This window comes from Diorhabda sublineata, chromosome 5, assembly GCF_026230105.1.
Source record: "Diorhabda sublineata isolate icDioSubl1.1 chromosome 5, icDioSubl1.1, whole genome shotgun sequence".
Taxonomy (NCBI): Eukaryota; Metazoa; Arthropoda; class Insecta; order Coleoptera; family Chrysomelidae; genus Diorhabda; species Diorhabda sublineata.
In genome coordinates, this window is record NC_079478.1 from 6,879,678 (window position 1) to 6,904,553 (window position 24,876).

The window sequence follows — 24,876 nt, forward strand, 5'->3', positions numbered from 1 at the left end:
TAGTTTAGAAGAAAAAAATAAATTCAAACGTTTTCAAAATTACTCGAGACATGATATCACCTCTAAATAAATGTTTTATGATAGTTCGCACCTGCTCAACTATTTGATTTGGAAAATTTTCACGTAGAACTAAACAACTGATTGAAAGAATTCAGTGAAATGATTCCTGAATGTATATAAGATCAGATCGACATTGACATTATCACAACAGATGAGACGTAGGAATATAAACTGAGATTAATCAATTTTATTTTGGAAATGGATCTGTATTAATTTAAAAATATAATCAATAACTGACAACTTGTTTCCCGTACATTTAAACGACCTGTCCATTCTACTCACGCAAAATAAATGTTTACATAATTCAGCTTTTTTCATAGAAACCCCAAAATTGAAATGTTTACATATAAAGTCAATGCAGATTTTTAAATTGAAAAGAATAACGGGATAACACAATTATTTGAACAGAAATGGATAAGATTAGATTATTGGTATAAAGTGTTCATAAAATGATAACATAACTAATAGTACATTCATCACAATTAGTTTTATATATTCAATGAACTGAATTTCGAAGTTTAAGTTGATTAAGCATGAAACTGCTTCAAATAATGGAATTGATTCGATAGAATAAATAATATAAACAATTCTACGAGAGGTATTCTCGATATATTCGATGTTTGACAACTTCTATAATAACAAGTACTTACGAATCATGATGCTTTCAACTAACTAGTATGTCTCATATCCAGTATTGAAACTAGTAGGGATAAGTTCGAAGTCCTTCTATTATTTTTACTATTATAGTTGTTTTAGAGGGATTAGAGCCTTTCGTGAAACATAAACTTGAAAAACTGATTCATAGTTGAGGATGTTGAGAAATTAAAAAAAAGGTTGAAAAACGTTCTAAGGCTATGATGTAGTGACTTCAAATCAGTTATGTCTAGATACAGCCCCCGATCGCAATGTGTCTGAAATTCCGCAGTGCTTGTGGAATTTTTACTGAATAGGCACAATTGAAAATGGAAAGAACTCATCTATTATTAAACGATAGCTTCCAGACATAAATTTTGATACATCTCCACTATAATAATGATCGTCAAATGAAGAAGACTTAATTTATAAATTTAGAATTCTAACGAAAGTTGGTAGGTATTATTCTTTCAATGAAATTGTCAATATTATTGAGAAATTGTTTTTCTGTAGGCAGCAAACCCAAAGCAGACAATCTTTTTCCTTCCAGCGAATCTATCAAGAAAGATCCAACTAATTTCAAACATTGAAATTTGGTATTCGGCATCTGATATCATTATAACTGTAGTCATTCTCGAATCAGCTACTGAGGAGAGAACACGCGTTTAATGATTGTTATGGTCACTATCGACATACAGAAAGCATTTGACTCCGTATGGCCCGAGGGATTAGTTCACAAATTAATCAAATTAGGTATACCAAGCTATTTGATTAAAATTTTAAATTCATACCTAACGAATCGTAAATTCTTCACTAAAATAGAAAATCACACAGCTGGACCATTTTCAATACAAGCTGGAGTACCACAAGGCTCTGTGTTATCTCCTTTGCTATATTCCATATTTATCCATGATTTACCAACTTCCCCGCAACTTCTTAACGCCATATATGCCGACGACACCTGTTTTGTATCAACAGCAAAGAATCCAGATCACGCATTAGACATCGCACAAAATCACATCAACACAAAAATTATACCATATTTACACGAACACAAATTAGCCATTAATGCATCCAAAACAGAGTATTTATTACTCAGGAGAATAGCTAGAAAAAACTGCTCACTGCAATCTCAGCTATATGTAGATGGACACCTCATTACACTTAGTAACACCCTGAAATATTTGGGGTATACTGTACAAGGCAACACAAATGCAAAAGCACATATCATGCAACAAATACATAAAGCCAAGATTGCAATGGGCAAACTGTACCCACTCATATGCCGACACAGTAATCTCACAAGCCAAAACAAAATACTTATATACAAACAGATCATACGTCCAATACTCACATACGCAGCCCCAGTTTATTATAACGGCTCCAAACACAATTTCAACTCCCTGCAAGTGATACAGAACAAGTGTTTACGGATGGCGATAAAATATAATTGCTATCCCAAACTACCCAGAAACACGTGGTTACATGACAAAGCCGATATACCCACTATTAAAGACTTTATAACAAAAATCTCTACAAATTTTTACAATTATTGTCTGCCAAACGATCTTCGTAAGAGCCTCAAAGACGCAAATCGCGCAGAAGACATCCGAGATAGTGGGTGTAGGCTTCTGCATGGGTCGCTAACCATATAACAAGGTTGTTCAACTCCAAACGTTCATTCATCACAAATGTATAGAATATTTCAATAATTAATATCAAATAAAACAACGTCAGTCATGTTGCCTTCTCGAAAAATATTCCCCCAGTCGATTTTGAAACTCTGTTTTTCAGCTGCTTTTCAGAGATAACCTAGTCGAAAGATGCTGGGAATCATAAACATATATTGGGGACAAAGTTATTTTTAAAGCGAAAATGTATGGATAATGTTGAAGAAGCAAGGAGCCAGCTTAATACTTCAGACGCACACAATACATGTAGAGATCGCCAGACCATCGGCATACACATTTTATATTGTTATTTTTATATGTATTGTTAATTTGGGAATCATAAACAGAATGAAGAACCTTTTTAATTAATTAATAAATGTAGTGGCTGAAAGTTGTACGAGTTTCAATATATATTCAAGAATAAGTTTCGCCATTGAAAAGCAAGGATAAAAACGAAATGGACAGAAGTAGCTCTGAAATCTTCTAATTCATAATTAACTAAAAGCTAAGTCCTCGAAATGGACAGAAACAGCTCTAAAATCTTCTAATTCATAATTAACTAGAAGCTAAGTCCTCGAAATGGACAGAACCAGCTCTAAAATCTTCTAATTTATAATTAACTAAAAGCTAAGTCCTGTTCTCGGTCTATTCTTATAAGGAGTGGGATATAAGTTTACTATTCTGAAGAGCAAATTTTTTTCATAATTTGCAAACTTCTCTACGTAACCACCAGAAAATATTATTCGTATCTCTTAAATTTCACAACTTTCTAATACCTCTTTTTTATAATAGAGGAAATGTCAATTGAGTAATTCATCTGTGGGGGTTGTAATAAGCAGGTGATCAATTTTCTTTTTACATTTCACTTGAATCTTTAAATTTAGTTTTGGATTTCCTGAATTTTTAATTTTTTTTTTTTCTAATAAAGAAAAGCTTTCAATTAGATTAATCTGAAGTTTCATTTATGATGGATACAAAAAAAAGGCTCATAGTTAACGTTGTACGATGCAGTTTATGCTATTAAACTGAACCTGAGCTGCGCCAATTAGCAATGATCAGCACAGAAAGTATTTTAGAGGGCCCCATAGTTAACCGTAGACGGAAATAAACTCACTCTAATTCATGATAACTTTGAGCTGGTCTGAAAGGTAGAGTAGGAAGTATTTATGTATATATAAGTAGCAGGATTTTTTAGACTTATTAAGTGATACGGGTAAAAAATATCAGAAAAAGCTTTTTCATATAAAATCTCTATCTAAATTCTTGCGATAATTATAGTGTCAAGGCACGGCGGTACTTATTGTCAAACTACCACTAGGAATGACCTTTAACCTTTAGAATAGATAAATGAAAATTGGGAACAAATATTGAACTTATAAATTATTTAAAACGAACGAGTGAGTTCCAAGACTATTGAACAAACGGGAACATAGTTTATCAAGTTGTATAAAACAAAAAAATCGTTTTCGTATCCAAAGTTCATCGGAAAAATTGTTACTGGAGATGAAATTTGAATCTATAGCTATGATCCTAAGAACAAAACTCGAAATAACAATTAAAATTAAAAAACGTAGTATAGAAATTTATCTGAAATGATTTTCCAAGGAGCATAACTCTAAACTTTCAAGTGTAAATGCTGTAATATTGATGAAAGCGTTTGCAAAAAAACATGAAAAATAGACTAACGTCATGTCACAAGCTGCTTTTGATAACACCTTGTAGTCATCATATTTAGGTAAAAGGAAATTTGTATGTTATCAACTCTATATCCTATCTTCCAAGTCAATATCATCGTTGAGACATTCACTTTTTTTTTTAGGGAAATAAACTTCTATTTCGACAGTTTTGCGGCGTCTCTCTTTTGGCAAATATTCTGACTTGCTATAAACCCAATTGCACTTACAAGAATTCTGTGTTTATCTGAATAGATGAAGTCAAACGATGAGGGAGTTGAATATTTGTTTTTAGGCAAATTTCATTCATCAACTACTACATTCTACTCTCAATTACAATTAGAAAGAGAATTAGTTAAAACAGAAGCTTAGAAAACAGGGATGTTGAATACGTTTCAAAGAGCGTTTAATATGAGAAAAGGTATATGATCAGGTATATCCTTAACTATTTGATTCTGTTTTAGAATTTTGTTTTGTAAAAAAACACCAATTTGTTCAGTAGACCATCATAATTTTTTGTTTTTCTGACAGGTCATCAATCATGTATAATATATTGTTCAGCCAACAAACTTATCGATTTTAGTACAGTTTATTAAGAATCAATATTCAATTTCCTTAAATAGAATGCACTGATAGAATTAAGCACTAAGCTTACGTAAATGTTTTGGAAAAAGGCTTTCCATCTCCAATTATTTATATGTTTGTTGAACAATTATATCATATTTAGATTTTTAATTGACACATTTGCGGTTTTCCAAATTTTAAAACAAAACAAACTATTCGTCAGATATATTTCCAGCTATGTTCTGAAATTGAGAATTCATATTAATGTGATCGGAATGTAGAATATTCTGGAATTATTCGATATGTCTATGTATAACAGTTTATAATTCTAGAATCAATTAAAATAGTCATCAAATAATTCTTCCCACCGTTATTGAAGGTTATAAAACTAAACATATCTGCTATAGATTTCGCCTCGCACTGTCTATAGTAAACAAAACTACATTGTCAATGTAAAATATTGGTAGATATATTTTCAGTTGGGACTTCCTCCAGACAAGTTATGTTATTAATTCACTTGATCATAATAAACATTCAGGACTTGATTTATGTGGAAAAATAAACAAGCTTTTATAAAGTTACCTAACATTGCAAATGAGAAAAATGTGGAGAATGGAAATAAAATGCAAGTGAGAATAGCATTCGCACCTTTGAGGAAAGATAAAATACAGAGTATACATTATTAACATTTCATTCAAGTTAAAATCGGTCAAAGAAGAGATCATGGTATCGAAAGTTTGATACGTGATAGAACAGTGATTTTAGTTATTATTTCAAAATAAAACTCAGTGAAGCATGGTTTACAAAAGGTGTCAAAACTATCTGCTCCAATGACCTCTCAGTTATTTCGAGAAATGTCTCAAATTGAGCTTCATGCTGATATAAAATTTTTGACTGAAGAAGAATTAACACCAACAGAAATCAAGAAGAGATTTTGCGTACGGAGACTTGTGTCCATCATTTTTAACATTTGAAAATTGCTCTTAATTGTTTCGTGGCGGACGAGAAATTGTTCTAAGTGAAAAGCAGTGTTGAGTAGAATGTTGTGAGGGATTTTGAGAGCTTTGCCGCAAGGACCAAGAGAGTCTGATCAATTATAACAACTGATAAAACTATGGTTTTCGGCTATGATAAGATATCCCATGTAATGGCATTGAATACGAAAACCCGTGCCAAAAAAAGTAAAAGTAAAGGCTAAAATACTTTTGGTCTGCAAGGGTATCCTTTTGGTCTGCAAGGGTATCCTTTTGATTAACTCTAAGGAATAATTTCTAAAAATGCGGTATATTACTTTGACTTACCAAGGCAGTTGCGTCAAAAAATTATTGAAAAACGGCGGGTTAAAGGGGTGCGCTTGTTTGTCTGACTTCTTTTTTATAAACCTAGCTTAAGAGCGAATTTTGGCTGGTGATTGGTAATTGAAATAGTAAGTTTGAATTGTGATATTACAAAGGCAGGAGATTAAAAATGAATGAGAATGAGAGTTAACTGGAATATTGGCTATATTAGAAAGAGAACTTTGTAATATAGTTGTATTAAGAGTGAGACATTTCCAAAAAGAAGTAAAAAGAATTGAAAAATAGAAGAAAAGTAATAAAAACTGACAAGTTATGAAAGTATATAAAAGTAACATCAAATAAACAGTTATGCAGGAACGAAAACAATGGATCCTGATGAAGAAAAAATATAAATATGAGTTCAAAAAATTCTATGTTCCCGTAGACTAAGCAATATCTTTTCTACTAATTCTTCGAAATCAAATGTATCGTAAATAAATGCCAGAAACACAGATTACTAAGCAATAAGGCAGATTTACTATATAAGACGAAAAAGTTAGTCCTAAAGTAAATAGATTTCTCCCTAGATATTTGCATGTAATAAAAATTGCATCAAATATATTAACTCGTGGAGCTGACTTGATTTGTGAATGCCTTTGATGAAAAAGTATTTCTTTTATTATTTCAATGTACCGTATCTATTTTTAGATAATATAAAACTTAACTAAGAACCGGAAATTTTGTGAATATAAGATACTCACCATTTCATTTAACAAAGACTCATTCCATTTCGGATCGTTGGTTCTGAAAAATGAAGAAATACGTCAAAATGTAACGAAAAATACAGAAAGACCTATTGGGAGGAGATTAAAGGAGTTATACTAGTGATTCTAAACGTGTAAACTCTAGACAACTGTTAACGATGCTCTTAGTCCTAAAAAGAAATGTTCGGGATCATTGTGTTGAATATTATTTTCAGAAGTCGATAATAAAATGTTCCATGAAACTGTATTTGGTTGTTTATAACCCTACCGCATAAAAATTTCCACCCACCCTATAATTTGCGTGATACCCAACAAATACAAACGATACGATCTATATCTGATAAGAACATTTATAGATAAAAATAAAGTAATGACAAAACTACAGTCTGTTATTGTTATATATTTACTCATTACTCCATAAAACACTCTTCCACTCTTCATTCATCCAATGATAGCCCACTGTAACCTCTTAATTTTATTTTGTCGTTTTAAAAGGGTTTCCTTCACTGCAAGCCTTTCAAACAAGTCAGATCCTTTTCTCCTCCATTTCAATGTAGAAGTACACAAAGGTAAATCATTATATTCATTGATCTGAGCTGCTATATCTGGGCCCGCGAGTCGTTGATCATGTTTACTGATCTTTTATCTTCGGCGATTGGAACACCAAAGCTTCTGGTATAGTCCACGGTTCGTCGAGGTATTTTAGTACGGCGGCAAAGGTAGGGCTACTTTCGTGTAGACTTGTACGAATTTTAATCAATAGTTCCTTGGTTTCACCAACTTTAAAAGTTTTAAGGTTGAATTCGGGGAAAACCAGCACGTTTTTGCGTCTCACAGAGCTAATTGGGGACTAAACTACAATAAACAGTGAAGAATCAATGCTGAGTTGAAGAATAATAAACAAATCAGCTGGTACTTGCAACTTGTCGCGATCACCGACAAAATATAAAGTACAAATTACGGACACTATTATTTTTGGCTTTCCCTGACAATACGAAAGAGTAATTTGATGTGGGGAAAAACTTTCGACCAGAAGTGTATCTAATATTGATTTTCAATCAGAATAGATCTAAAATCAAATCGATTGATCAACGAAAATTCAAGAAAAATGGAATTGAAGAAATTTATTTCTTTTGTTAATTTTAAACATATAAATTCCTTATTTTAGAAATTAACAATTTTTCTACCAAATGTCGAACTTCATTATGCTGCTATTAGTATTGATATATCTCTTTAAGAGAGAATATGCGAAAATTCCAGATCTCCTTATTAGAAATTAGGAATGTATTCACGAATCGATCTTCTTGAGCTTGTTTTCAACAGCTCAGACCTTTTTACCAATAGCAGCGTAATTAAGTTACTTGTATATTTTCAACATATAATATTTACCTTGACATTACAGAAAATATTTATAAGAAATAGTCATACTTAACTATAGATCTATCATATTATAATTATGGGAATTTATTGATTGTATTTGATTGCTCGAGTCTACTGAACTAGAATTACTTTCCTTGAACCGTTAAAGTTAGAAAGAGTTGTTGCATCAGTTATACGGATCAATTTATTGCTCTAGAATTCTGTATTTACTTTTTTATCGAAAAATTTGCCCAGTTTCTATTTATATCCCTCCGATAAAGTAGAACATTGTAAATTCATTACCGCAAAATAGAGTGAACCTACCTGAACGTTCAATAATTCAGTTATAAGAGCTACTAAAAATTTATAAAAAATTCAGTACTAGGAATACAGTTCTTGATGGCGGGAGCACGTTTTACATAGAATGTAGGTATACGCTTCGTAAAAAAAATTTGAATAAACACATTAAGCAAATTCCTATACCCATTTCCATTGAATGAAATATCGCTTTTCATCAATTATCTTCCAAGCACTCTCACTTAATAACTTGACTGTGTTTTTCATCTCATGTCCAATTAGTTTTTCACTGCTGCTGGAAGTAATCGATAATATATTTTATACGTGGCACTTCTGTACTATAACTCTCCATTGCTAATATGGTTTGCATACTTTTCACATATTTCCATTGATTGAGTAAATTCATATTCATGTTTCAAGATATTTTCTGAACTCAAAATTATAGAAAAATTTTATAAATGAAATCTTTATGTATATTTGCAGTTGAACATACAAATCTGTAGTCTGCAACTCTTATTATTCAAATAATTCATATCAGTTACTTAGAAAATTTGTGGAATGACTTCAATAGAATGATGAACACCATGTAATTCAGTATCTAGTGTTGATAGCAAGTCTATACATGGTGCTTCGGGACTTGGCTTGGCATGGTATATATCCATTGTCCGTTGTTTTCATTGGACAACGAACCGTAGATCTTTGTATACTTCTTCCGAATGGAAGGTTCATTGCACTACTTCAATCTAGTAGTGCACGAGTCTAAATACGTAATGTGGATTTAATATATTTTTTGTCAGAGGTTTCAAATTTATAATACAACGAAAAAGTTCGTATACATGAAATTTAAGACGCAATATGCCGTTTAGCCTCCATGTAAAAAGAAACATCGCGGAGAAGCATCAAGTCCAAATTGGTCGTCCAAGAGTGCAAGTACTCCTTTATTATGAGCCATACACTTCCACAAAAAAAAACACCTTATTGTTCGGTGAAAAAAACTGTCATATAAAATCACTATTTACCTTTTGCTTCAATTCCAATTACAACAAATCCAATTTTGCTTAGTTTCTCTTAATAAAGCTGATTGGTTCGATTGAGTGAAACCCCCCAATACAAGGAACGAAATGATCGATAGAATGAACTTTCATTGTCACGCTATAAGAAAAAATCTTGGAATGCTCTTCAGGGTTCAAATAAATATCCTCCGTAGACTCCAAATGTGTGCAGAAGTGCCCACATTTTACAATAATTCTTTTGTTTTCATTTGATAAGTTGTAGGCTGACCAACCAAATTTTTCTACATTTAAATTTTTTCCTAATATATGTAACACGACATTCGACTGTATGCAGTTGAGTTTGAAATGTTTGATTGTGATTTAATACCTCCTGTATTATGATTGTTTTCTTTAGAATGCCTCTTTGTGGCGAATTTCCTTATCATGTACAACGATCTAGGAATCTATATATCTCCATAAGTTTTATCGAGTCAAACAAAGAGTGCCTTTTTGTTAAAAATTGATTGAAACATTTGTTTTCGCTATCTTCAAATAGAGAAATGCTTTATTGTGAAAAACATGTTACAGCTTGTAGACAAAAGCTTGTAAAAACTAAAAAACAAACATAAAAGTAACTGAATAAAGATACAAATAAAACAAAATTTCAATATACAGAAGAAAACTACAATGAGTAACAAAATTATAGGTAATGGTATTAGGTAGAAATTGAACCAGTATGCAGCACGTCCGGAATATTATTATTAGAATATAGAAATAGTCGTTTACAGAGTAGAAGGCACTTTCCAATAAATATGCCCTCAAATTATTACAGAATGCAGGAAAAGATGATTTCGACCTGTTTCAACTGACGGGTGATTGTGCATTTTTTTGCATTGTAAAATATACACGTAAAATATACGTAAAGGTTGTGCATCGATCTTTCTGAAATTGGAGTGGAGTGCTTACAAATAAGTCATACGGATTCAATTAATAAGGTCACACTTTTTAATCTTTAAAGAAGTCCCTACATTGAGCCCTGCAGTTAAGTCTGAGTAAATATCTAAGATTCGCTCAAATTGAGTCGTACCACACGTACCCCAGAAGGAAAGGGCATATCGGAGATGCCACTCAATAAGGACATAATAGACTGTTGAGGTAGTTAAGTTCAGTTCTTTGGTAACTGATCAGGAAGAACTTAATTTTTTAGTTAGGTGGCAATATGTAACTCCATTTTACAGATTCAACGACGTCATTGGTGATATTGTTTAATAAAACAAGCTGCAATGTATTTTTATACGATAAAACTTTGGCTTTAGAAATGTCGAGACAGAGAAGATTAGAATCGCACCATGATTTAAGGGTGATTCGTTCACTAGATATGGTGCTACGAAGTGCAGTGAGCTTAGGATTGCTCCAAAAGAAACTAGTGTCGTCTGCAAACAAAATATGGCATAGTACTGAATCTTGGGACACTCCACATTCTATATAAATTGTACTGTGAATGTGAATGTTATGGATTGTAACGGCATTAGCCGCCCCTGCTCTTCAGATAGTAGTGTAGAATTATTTATTAGGTCAAATATAGTACATGGACATACGTAATCCATAATTCTGATTTAGAAAGTTTAAATCCCTATAACTAAAAAACAAGGGATCGTATTATTTTCACTACTCACTTCTGAATTCTTGCATCATTCTGTATAATGAAAACTTATCATTTTCAATAAACACTGTCTAAACAGATTATTGAAACATCAAAGTTGCTTCGGTTTCAGTTACAGACCCAAATATATTATTCTTACTTCGACGGAGATATTGCAAATTCATTTCTGTGAAATTATTGTGGCAATTAGCTATTCGAAATATGACATGACAAATATTCAGCCTTTCTCAATAATTGAAAAGAATTGATTGATCTATAGGTCTATAAATTTCAGGAACTGATTATCTGACAATAATGGAATTTAAAAACAATTTTGCAATACTTTTCCAAGATAATGGAAGCTTTTCATACATAAAATTCAATACGTATAATACTTAATTATAATTGGATTGAAATATATAATTACAGCATCATCAATTAGAAAGAAATTAAACTTGACGATTACCTCTTCAAATTCTATGAATCTATTCGTAATTCTTTCCGAAATACTAGGTTCGTTCGTTTATTCGTATTCACATATCAAAATACACACATTTTTTAACCGAAAAACGAAAAAATATTTTTCATAACAGTGAAAACTTTTGTTCCTCAAAAATTTTAGGGCTTATAAATCATGAATCTGATAAAAAATATTTGATTCTAAAGGTATATTTAAAAAGCCAAATAGATGATTACCAGATTCTAAACCAAACTTCGAAATTTCACAGTCCCAGGAGAAAAATACAAAATTTACAAAGAATATGTGAACATGGAGAAGACACACTTTTTCAAATTGCTAAATGGAAAAGTCAAAATGTGCCAAAAAGCGACTATTTTGAGGTTGAATAACCATATTTAGAACTTGAATAGAAGAATTATCAGAAGCTGATTACATTTTCTTATTAACTTTAATCTACTTCAAGACAATATTTGAATGAACGGAAATGTTTTAGCGAAATGACCTACCACGGATTACTGGTACCAAAATATTTCAAATATAGCAAAATTTCAATATAATATGTATTATAAATATTATAAATCCGTAGAAATCGTATAGTGAGAAACTCATATATTTTCCTCCCATTCGATCAAGTCTACTTCTGCCCTAGATGGAAATATGTAATTTTCTTATTTTTGTACAATATATTATCATTTTATTATAACAACATTTGAAAGTAAATAAAAATCATATTATGCACAAATATCATAAGAAACAGATATATTAATTTCTCCATTCTTGTACGCTACTGTATAGTATGTTTTTGTTTCTTTTCCCTTGGAACAGAATTGCGATTGTGGTTTTAAATTGGAAATTCCTTTTTGTTCCACTATTCTGCGATCAAAGGAAAAGATATGGACTCATTAGTTTGGTGAGGATTCTAAGGAATATTTTCAGAAATCATAGCAATTTGTAGCTATTGAAAACTGAATATTCAGGGGTACATTCTTAGATATGATATAGAAATAAACTCCTTCTTTGTAGAACTGAATTCTTCTTTTCAATAAGAATTGTACTTGATAATCTTGCAATATATATATATATATATATATATATATATATATATATATATATATATATATATATATTTGAGAGAATTTTTCACTATCGAAAGGGGGTACCTGTTTTTGAAAAAATATTCATTCATGTTAATATTCTCCCTTTGGGTAATTTAGCTACTGTAATTTACAGTAAAGTATTAACAATATTTGGTTATAATTTTGTGAATACAGGAGTTCTTTCCACCTGAAGAGGACCAACAATACCACATCCATCTCCTTAGCTACATCTATCGCACTTTGACTAGTCTGACTTCTTTATCGTCGCCAAAAATCAAAAATGTCGTAAGGACATCCAGATAACTAAGATGCGGATGCTGTCCAAGAACTCAGGCTACAATGCAAAGAAAATTACGCTGAAAGTGATTACTCAATTATCAAACCTCCTATACTTTATTCAATCAATTTCATAACTTGTTCTCTAACTCAATATCACGGTAATTGACTAACCATTGAATTAATTGGTTATTTCCATTATTTTATATCTTTTTCGTTCATATCTAATAATTTTTTCTGTAGTCTCATCTATTTTGTTGTTGTTTTAACGGCATTTGAAAAGTTTATTTATCAGTGACTATTATTAAATCACAGATTGTGTAAAATTTCTCATATGAGTGAAATAGTAATTAAATTTCACATTTAAAAGCGCATGTAGTATTTATCTACTACTTATCCAAGCTTAGTGAGTTATCTTACACAAATAATTACCAAATACTCAATTTTTTCATGAACTCATCGAGACAAACAATATCACACATTATTTACAGTTGATAAATAAAATATTTGTCTATGAATCGTTCCTCCGTAATGATACCCATTCTATTTATATAAAAACAGAAAATTATTTGTTTTATCTACTTTGAGAATGGTCTAAATACCGTTCTCCAGACGTAAATTCATGTAATTTGAATTGTGGAATATCTGATGTCAGCAACAATGTCTATGGATGAGTGTAATTTTCTGAATTGTATTTCGTATGTAGATTTTTTTATACAGAAAGTGATTTATGTTGGTTAAGTTTGAAGTTATTATGCTACAATATAAATTCAAGGCGTTTTCGTACTACTAATCTTATTAATATTAAGTTTTACTATCTATTGGAGTTTTTGAAAGTAATAAGTTTGGAACTCACACCCTTGGCAGCTTTATATCATATGATTTATATGTTATGGGAATTTATGGCTTATATTCTGTTTTACGACGATATATAGTGAAGACCCCACATTTTCATTTTCCAGATTTATTGGTACCATAAAAATTGTAACAATGCTGCTATAATTTGTTCAAAAATTATAATTTCCTGGAACTATGCCATGAATTTATAGTGAAACTTATCGACAAAACTTCAAGTAGTTATTACTATATAAATATGAAGAAAGTGGTATGAGAATATGACTTAGATATTGGATTGGATAAGGATATAATAAGAATGAGATTAAAATATTCAAATAAAACACAAATAATTGTTGAAATGTAATTCATTTTCCGTAATTTCAAACCTTTCTTATTGAATAACATATTTTTATAGAAAAGTTTTTGAATTTTCGACCGTAATTTGACTTTATATAAATTAAATTATCAACTTAATATTATTCCATTTTAACCACAAAAATATTTTGTTTTAAATGTGGAAAATCAAATCATATGATTTGTTGCTTACAAATTGCACAATTTGACACCCAATCGAGCACATGCGTGCGCTATGCTTCAAACGCATGTTCTAAATTGTCCTTATGAAATCTGTGCGTCAAACGCAGCTGCGTTTTCTCGTTATCCCTCAAACACTAGATAAATGTTTGTGCTTATGTTGGCATTTATTTCGAATGATTTAAATAAATTCGGAATTTGCATTACGACTCAATGACTAAGAAAAAGTCCAAGAAGGTAATCTATAGTGAAAAAGTACAATTACAAATAAATGTTTCTATAGTATCCGTATGTTGTATTCAATTAATCAAGTATCTTATAAAGGATGTTCCTATATTCGACAGACAACGCTCTACCACAGAGAGATCTCAATAAATGATTCATTTTGATATAGGAATACGAACCCTTACGTGGCCTAGTTGCTGATATATAGAGTACTCTAAATTTTAAATTTAAATCAAAAATTTGCCAAGAACGCCTCACTCCAGTGGCGTAAAAAATAGGGGGATAAAAGTAAAAACTATCCCCGACAGCGCGTCACTGGATAAAATTTTCCAAAGTTTGTTTATTTCAAAATATTACTTCATTAAGGAGCATATTGGTCACCAAATTTGAAAAAAAATTGGCAAATTTTTTATTTTGATTTAAAATTTTGAACACCCCATATCTCAGCAACTAATTAAGGGTTTTATTATTTGACCCTCCCTTAGTTTCGCCCAATTGATTCTTATGTGGCAATAAATTATTCAAATATATAATATTCAATCATAAACTATTCAATTAGATGAATTGCTTTTATCAAATTTTGATTAGCTCACTTTCGATCTGTGTTCAAAATTGTACATTGTAATTTTAACTTTCTATGGTCGAATTTTCTTACACAGTGTTCTTTCTTGTCATACATAAAGGTGTAAGACATGGGACTGACTTTGTTTTTCCTTTAGATCTCCTCTCCAAAATTTTCTCCATTCTTTCGACTTTATTTGTGGTAGCACTTCGTGTCATTTATTTCCTCTATTTTTAGTAGCTTTATCAATTTCTTCATTCCAGTTCTTTCTAGGTCTCCCTCTACTTGAGGTCCTTTTTGTTCGGATTTGAAATATTCATAACTTTCGCATACCAAAACCGTTTCAGCTGATTTTCTTCTATATGTTGTTTAGCACGTTTTGTATTTAATATTTGATAGTATATCTTGTTCTCAATATTTCGGAGGAGTATTATATACATTGTTTGTATTTTTTTTTTTTTTTTTCATTGAACTACATGATAACTATTTTCTATTTCTTTCATGGCACCATATACTGTATAATATTAAAAATTCAATATGCAATCTCGTCTAGCTCCATTGTTTGTTTTAAATAAAATTGATATTATTTTTAGCTTAAACGGAGACAAGTAGTCTACAGGGTTCAGCCACATGTCCAGATTTATGTCGGTTAAATCAATTTTACTGGAGATGTATAAAACAACCCTTCAATTAGCAATTATTGCGGAATTCTCTAGAAGCTTTTTATAATAGGCTACTCAATACTTAGATACTATCAAGCAGAAAAAGAAATGAATATAATTTGAAAATCTAAATTAATGACGGCTCTACAGACTTGTATTACTAACCAATTCGTTCAACTGGAAAAGATGATATTGAGTTGTATACGAAGTTTGTATTAAATGTTTCCGACCTCAAAGCAACACCCAACAATATGAGTTGAGAAATATATTTGCGTATGCGTTGCGAAATTCTCCTGAAAATTTTGATTGCTTTGTTTCTGTTAGACAAATGAGTCGATTCGAAGATATTTCTGAAAATGAAAGAGACATTCAAAGAACATAGACTATGAAGAAGAGGTTGTCCCAGATTTAGTGGAAACCAATTTAAATATCATTTTGGAATGCATTTGGAATCATTTGAAAACCTGGTTTTAAATATGCATCATGTTCGTTTATCTAAAAGTGACGTTGGATATCAAGAAATGGATTTATCAAAATAGTGCATGACTATGCTTTGGTGTCTATCTAATATAAAATCTGTTAGGTAAGTGCATTGATGGATTTGAATAATCGTTTAGCTCCAGACAATGTCGGAACGTCTTAATAATTTAAAGTAATTGCAGATGAGTCAGCGATAGATTTGGTACAAGTCAAAATATTTTCTGGGACTCCCTAAACATAATCTGTAAATTACTTTCACGTGTAAATCATTAACAAGTAATAATATGTTGGGCGAACGAAGAAGGAAGCCAGAATAATATTGATACTTTTTAAAACATTAATGATTTCCGGGTTAGTTATGTAATTATAACAAACGAACTGAAAATGAAGGATTTATTTCTCACAGGAATAATAGAACCAGAATAACATCCAAATTCATATTGTTACCGCAAAAAATATCATTCAATCCTTTTATAAGAAGTATGTTATTCCAAGAAAGAATTTATATTATGTATTTTGGACAGGCTCAATGCTTTTTGCACAATTGTTTAAAAAATCAGATTTAAGTAGTCTAATAGATAATGGGACAGTCAAATAAGTCAACGATAGTCATTTAATTGGTGTATAGACTTGTTTCTTCATTGAAGATTTTCCAGACAACACTCTCCATATACAATGGAAGTTTTCTTGTCATTGACAACTATAATTTTTTAAATTGTAATTTTCTCAATTGTGACGTCCTATATTGGAAAAACTGGAATAAAATTCGGATCTAGAATGAAATGTACTAGATTTTTAACTTCATCAATCGCCTTGTTACTTATTCAACTTAAAGGTAACGGTTGTTCTATATATTCAGAGGTAGCGCAGCTTATTCGGTGATAAAATCCTTTACGTGTTGGTAGCATCGTTTCGACAACTTGAAACCAACAATATTAGGAAATGAAACAATGGTTTACTTTGTTTGCACTGCTTTCGGAGTCTTCGAACGACTGCTATTTCTACTGTAATATAATGCTAATGGGAAATCCCATCTCAGACCGTTTGTGATTGTATAATGTCATTTCATTGTCAGTCTCAAGGAATCATTAATCCCGGATTTTATTACAAAGATCTATTCAATCTATTCACGGTGACATTCCAGAAAATTGTAAATCAACTATTTAACCGATGATACTCATGGGAGAAATATTTATTTTACTGCTGTGAATATTAATAACACTAGTGAACAGAATTTTGTTACACGAACTTTGTTTTAATATACCCTCACTCACATCCGGTTTTTTTGTGACAGCTATATATGTTTTTCCGTCCCCATTTACGTGCTTTTGTTTGAATAACTTAATTTAGGCGATTGTATAACGATGTATTCTAATAACCCGGACAGTTTTTGTTATGTGTGTCGAGAATTAACTTTCACATCTCAGCGTCGAATATTTACGCCATCAATTTAAAAGTCCTATTTAGACTATTATCGTTTTCCTGTTGCGCCAACAAGATGAATCCTTGGTTACACACATGTTGGGTAACGCGTGTGAGACTCCTATTAGGTTGGGCTTAACAAGAATTTAGACATTTGCCTTTGGGTGTACCACTTATTGTCATTTTTGTTTGATTCAAACGAAAGGCGTCACAACCAAGTTCAAACACACTGTCCAGTACCCAAACTTGTCATCGGTCAACAAACCTATCCTACATAGTGCCAAACTGCCCGTTCCAAAGCCTCCAAATCAAGCAGAAAGTCAGGATTCTGTTTCTAGTCCGGAATTTGTTCTTAGTTAACCCGAAGGTACCTCAAGAGAGTGTCTCAAATTATGAACCGCATTTATTGATACAAAGTTATTTAAACGATTTAGTACGTGATTTCAATTTGTCTAAAAAACAAAGTGAACTATTGAGGTCTAGATACAAGGACTAGAATTTACTAGAAAGAAAAATTTCCCAATTCACCTGGAAATGTTTTGTAAATGTTGTCCAAAGTTTTCTAGGACATCATAGAGCGGAAAATTATCAAGACTTAATCAATGAGCTTATAATTTCACACAAAGCTTTGGGATAATAAGTCTATAAAATTATATATCCTGCACTCTCATTTGGATTTATTTCTCGAGAATTTGGGTGCTGTGAGTGACGAGAAGGCGAAATATTTCATAAGGATATTCCGTTAATAGGAAAGAGCTAACATGGGAAGAAAAGTCCAGGAATGTTAGCAGATTACTGTTGGAAAATCTAGCGTTAGTGATTTTGTACTTTTTATAAAAATAAATGTCTTGATGTCAGGAAGAAACCTGATGCGTCAATTTTTTTCCATTGATCTATTATTGTTTGTTATTTATAGTACATCAAAATTTGGTATAAGTTTTTATTTGACAAAAAAGTTTTGTTGACCAGTGTAATAAATATTGATAGTATTGTACATATTCATATAATGGAAAAATAAATTTGAATGTTTAATCAATCTTTATCGCCTTTGAATTATGTAATTCAAACAAAAATCGTCGTCAAAACTATTTGTTAAGCCAACAGTAATCCAGTTCTATGTACGTATAAATAATGACGATATATCACCAATCCAGAGTAGGAGTAGTAACCAATATTAACATTTTCGGATAAGTCACTTTATCGGCAGGTTAGACAAATATTTATCTTTCATATGTGGGTGCAATAGTAAACGCAATATTGATAAATTTCCTATATCTGAGAGAGAATAACATTATCCACTTCGCTACAACATTTGATGTTACCTCTGGTATCGGCCAAATACTTCCAAAAGATTTGGTGAAATGAAAATGGTACGAATATTTTAGATATAACAAATATATTTGTTGGTATATGACCTATAGAATTTTTGATACCTATAACAATAACGCAGGGTTATATGACGTGGACAATACGAAAAAAATAGGACAAAAGTGCTCAGCTCTAGTATATTCACTAGATGTGTCCAAACTTTTTGAAAACCGTAACTAAATTAATAATGCTAATTGCAGCATATGGTTGTTCATGTTTGGTTCCAGCGTGTGGAACAGTTGAATAATCTTGCAGTTTGTGCGACCAATTTTGTCACCAGATACAGTCAAGCAAAAAACCAAAACCTTGAATATATTATCATTGAAATTTGGGAGGAAGGAACAATATTTTGAGGTGTTCCATAAACATTAGAAGCATTCTAGTCAAAATGGCAAGAACCCCTTCATTCGCACAGCTGAAATGTCATTCTAAAATTGGTCCAGCTTTTCGTTATCATTTCTATGTAAATACACTAATCAATATTAGTTCCGTTTGTCTTGATTTTTAAATGAATAGTATACTTGATAGCTGTGGCGTATAATAATATGAGTAATGCTACTTCTGTATGTACAATTTCTTTTGCTTAATAAATAGGTTAAGTTGCCTCAACTCATTTTGTTTCCAAACGGTAAGAATTATTTCAGAACGACACATTATTCTTGTAGATCAATATCAAGTGGGTGTAATTTTTGGTCTTTTATGGCGTTATCCCTCACTTCCGTTTCAGACATTGTATCGGATATGCTCAAAATGCAAAATAGGCGTTTACTGCAACATGAGAAGTTTGGCGTCCTATGAACTTGCTTAACAATTGGTTGCATATTGGGAAGAAGATATTAATTATAAAATGTTCACGACCTTGTAACAACATTTCTCCCTCTTTATTTCCATCGTCTAGGCTCTTCTTCTTAATTATTCTCTTGTGAAGATCTGTATTCTTCTGAGCATTTCCTTTTACCAGCCTCTCCAGAAGCATCAAAAGATCGCTTTTTGTTTTCTATTAAAGTGATGAGTGATGAGTGATTCGTTGAACCTGGAAAATACCTTTCCATTTGCGTCGACACCTTGTAGAAATTTGGAGATTATAATTCATTGTTTTAACACATCCCAAGCTGACAGTCGTGTATGTTGTCAATACGATCGCCTCGTGCTTTGTGAAGACTTTGTTACTGTCTCCCTGCGCCACTATGGAAACAGCACTGCCTCGTCACATTTCCCCCTTTCGTAGCCTGCTGCCCCGGACCTTGGACCCTATGGTTAACACGCCAGTGCTTGCTAGAGGACGCTCTATAATGTTTTTCCACAATTCAATTATCTAAGAAGAATATTGGTACAAATCATGCATTAAGTATAGCTAATTATGAAAGTTGATCTCATGTATAGCTAAGATGACAATCTCTTTTAAATGCTGCTTCAGTATCTTCTCACTTTTCCAATTCTATTCATTCGTGTTTCACCACTTTACTTCGGATTATGAATTCCCTTTTTCAAATTCAACATTCAAAGAGTTGTATTCACACTGACAAAATATGAAGCAGCCTTCAGACTTTAAGATATATCTTCAATATTCATTAATAGTTTAAAACATACGAATACTATCAAACTCGCGTCATAGAAACCTCTAAGAAATACTAGACAAGCTTGAGATGGATCTATAATTTAACCTCCAAAACCAAAACCAATATTATTAGTGAGATCTATGGAGTTACAGAGGAGGCGAAGATCTGTGTAAATGGAAAGAAGTATTAACAACACCAAACTAACACAAGATAATTTGACGTCTTCAGGGAGTGGTCATAATCATAAGATTCTCCACTATGAGCATATTTTTAATGACTGAAGACATTATTTTAGTTAAATTACAGCGATTTGATCTAAAGTGTAATCTATGAAATACTAACTGCCAAACAGAGATCAAAAAAGCTTCAAAGCTCCTCCTTTGTTATATTGGAATATAATAACGACCATTTAAAGGAATAGAAGTAAGACAAAAATTTTACTTTTAAGAAAAGAAGGATGTTAAGATGTATAGTTTCAATTTCAGTAGCTTATTCATATATGCACATATCTTAAGTGATTATTTAGATTAACTTCATTCTAAAATAAATAATAGAAAATAAATGAAAGAGTATAGACTGGTAAAAATAGCACGAGATAAATCTCCAATTAGAACACGAAGTACAAATCGTCTGCTAAAGAGGTGTAGTGACAATATAGAGTCAGGATAAACAGAGATATCGAAGAAGGAACATGAGATAGACCTATTATGAAAGAAGAAGAAGGATTTGGAAAAATATTTTTCTTGGAAATTACGTTTCCGTGGTTAGGCTACTCCTGCCATAAGTGAGATTAAACGTTGTTTATCATACAAGACAACCTGATTCATAGTTTACGAACCTGAAAAACATATTTTGATAATTTGGAATAAATTCGACTCCAGTGAATTAATGAATGATTCTCAAAGTAATAACTCTTGTTCGTCACGTTGTTTGCTATACATCCATTCAGTAAAAACTTCGTTCATGTTTTTATCTTGACGATTCGTCAATTCAAGGCGCCAGATATGTTTGGTATTTACATCGTTATTATTATACGTTTGTCTGAAATCAAATCATCTATTTCAGTTTGTAGAATATTTGATTCACGTATTTTGTTGATCGGTATTGATCTAATGCAAAGTTTTGAATGTATTCCAAAAACAAAACGTATCAAAAATTATATTCAAGAATACAAAAATTTATATTCTGTAGATATTTAATCGTATTTTTTTTTGGAGAGCTCACCATTCACATACATTAACACTACTGAAAATGCTAGTCTAGTGAAACGGAAATTTGATCCAACAAATAACAATGATCCCAAATTTAAATATCTATCTCTCCAACTTTCCTTGTTTACGTGCGGTCTTTAAGATTAATGTTATCATCACTCAAGTTTGACTTTCTTCCTCAAGGCTGCTTCTTGACACGCAAATATCTATCTTTCACAGCTATTTCAACCTTCTAATGAAACATACAAATATACAAATACCAGCTATTCGAGGTGAAGGGAAAACGTTGTGGGATTTTACTTTCTTTGGAAATTATGAGCGGATGCAGAATACATATTGACACAGAATAATTGTTGAATATGTATTGAATTTATATTGAATATTTCAAAATAAAATTTCGTCAAGTATAATATAGAGGAGTACTACACTGAGAATTCGTTCCAAGGGAAATAATTTTTTTTATTGTCATTTGGTATCCTCATTCAATGTACTCATCAGATTTATAACCATACGAATTCTAGTTTTGTATAAAAATGAACGTGCTGCCACCATAAATTGTTAAAGCCAGAGTTGATGGAAGTCATTCATAAAGGATCCTTGAAAAATTCTTCAAGTTATGAAGTCGAAGTTTGTAGAAAGAAATTCGAATGGGGTAAATTCAAGTTTCATATCAGCTTTCAATTGATTTTTTCAATTATACTCAGTACATTCCACATTTAGTATAGTTGCACCTTATTCAATCGCGGTCGTGGTCAATGATACACGTTTCGATTGCATGAAAAATTTTGAAGAAATTTTTTGTCCGAATGGTATCAAAAGTGATTTGAACTAACAACAAGTTGATGGTGGACGAAGTTGTTACAGCTGAATAATATACTAAATATGATGTGCAAGCTATTGTAAATTGTCAAAAAGGTGCTTGGTGTTTTGATTTAGAACATGGAACATTTCTAGTAATAGTTAATTTCAAGATAAAAGACTATACATTTATAAGAACCTTTATTCCATCCGGTGACTCAAGTTCAAGGTCGACTAATCTTTGCCAAACTCTCACTACACCACTTTGGCTTATCACGTCTCTGCCGGTGTTAGTTTATTCCCATGTTAATTAGTAATCCTTAAAAATGTTTTGTGGACCAACTTTTGTGATGAAAAACAATTTGATTCGTCTACTATGATGAATTTGACAACATAGGACTTTTATTAGTATCCAAGACTTGAAAATTTTCTTATGTCTTGGTGATAAAAACTTCAAAGATAATGACAGATTGAAAGGAACTGTTATCTAAAAACTGGTGACACGACATGAAAAATATTCAAATTGTAACAGAGGCAATGTTAAAAACAAATAAATATCTATATTTCAGTTTGTGATACACTTCACGTTCATAACCATAGTTTTTCTCATACCAATACAGAATGGTTCTTATTAAAAAATGTGCGTCATAAAAACTAAGTTAACGCATGAATGAGTTTAGCCAGAAAGTTTATGAAACGACTAAAGGAAAAGAGAGATAAAATTCAATATTGAGGATAAAATATTATGCTAAAAAGCACTTTCGATATACCTTACAGGCTTTCTGAAATTTAGTTAACTTCACATTATGGAATATTTAATTTGTAGTTCTAAACAGCTTCTGATTGTTTGCTTTTTTACTTTAAATGATAGAAACTGCACGAAGCTAGAATCTGAATGTACAAAAGTATTTATCAAATAATAGTAGTTCGTCACTTTTTTGGAAATCATTTGTTTCCATCACTGTTTTAGCTTCTCGGAGTATTTCATTTGAATAGTAGAATATTTTCATAGTTTACCATAAATTTATGAATCATCAAATACGTTACGTATCACACTATTCCCGGTTACAATTACAGTATATGGGAAATTAGTAAATTCTAAATTTAACATGCTTCCTATCAGTGATGCTATTAACCTAACCTATCAGATTTTAAGTTGCATTATAGAACACTAAGCGAGGTTTAATTTAAACTAATGGAGACTAGAAAGCACGCATGTTGCATCGAGACAGTTGGGAAACTATCTAATTATCCAATAATGCTAATTTCCCTCTGATTGTCATATTTGCCTCAACTAACGTTATTGTTAATTACCAGAGACAAAGATGCTCGTTAGTTTTAAATATTCATCAAAAGTTATCTGGTTGTTATTTTGATTATTAATTATCTTGATTAATTCACAGCAATCTATTATCTGTTTTGATGATAGAAAGTTATGTTCAATCAATTATTTTGAAATTTGAATAATACCATAAATGGATGTTTGCTTGTGAGTTTGACAAAATGTTTTTTTTTCAATTTTTGGCATTGACAATAAAATTGCATGGTTGTTGATCCCAGCCAAATAATTGCATCATATGGAAGGCGCTATTGAAACATAACTCAACAACATTTAATGAATCTTAAGTGAGGAATACAAATTCTCATTTTGAAGAATGTTTCTAGATAATCTACTTCTTAAAACTTATTTTTCCGACTACTAAATACTCCTCTAATACTAATTTCATTTTCAAAGTTCTTTTATTGTTTAGTTTTGATACTTAAAACTCATTTCAGCAGCTACAGAATACTTTTATGATACTAATTTCTCTTTCAAGGTACTTTTATGAATAATCTGATCCTTGAAATACATTTCTTCAACTCCTAGATAGGTTCCTAATACAAACTTCACTTTTAAAATAGATATTATAATGATGTGATCCTTAAAACTCATTCTTCCAATACTGGACAATTATCTAATTCTATTATTTTCAAAGTATGTCTGTTAATGATATAACGATTTTTTGATAAAAATTTCACTTTCAAATTACTGATCTGATCATTATTCTCCATCTCCTAGACAGGCTGAAATTAGTAACTTCACCGTGGAAATGCTTTTTTCAACGATCTAATCATTCAAACCTATTCTTCTGATTACTGGACAATTTTCTGATGCTAATTTCATTTTCAAATAACTTTAGTTGATGATATGATTGCTTCCACAGCTCCTGGAAACTTAACTGATACCAATTTCACTATAAAAGTTTCTTAGATACTCTTCAATACCAATACAACTCTTAAAGTACTTATCTTGATTATCTGTTTCTCAAAACTCACTTTTCCTGCCCCACAGTTTAATACTTTAGTACTATTTAAAAAACAAAAACTGCAAATGGTTTCCATCTACCAGCACTACCGGAAATAAAGCCGATTGTTAGAGACTAGAGTTAACAAAACTTTTCTCAATATATCGAA

General features: G+C 31.3%; 1 protein-coding gene across 4 annotated transcripts in view; it reads right to left on the reverse strand.

Moving 5' to 3' along the window:
- LOC130444052 (5-hydroxytryptamine receptor 1-like) overlaps positions 1-24,876 on the reverse strand; it is a 308,285-nt gene that overhangs the window by 220,886 nt on the left and 62,523 nt on the right. For all 4 annotated transcript variants that reach the window (XM_056779024.1, XM_056779023.1, XM_056779026.1 and 1 more), the window contains exon 2: positions 6,639-6,681. The gene's annotated coding sequence lies outside the window, so the exon portion shown is untranslated. The remainder of the gene's footprint in view (positions 1-6,638; positions 6,682-24,876) is intronic.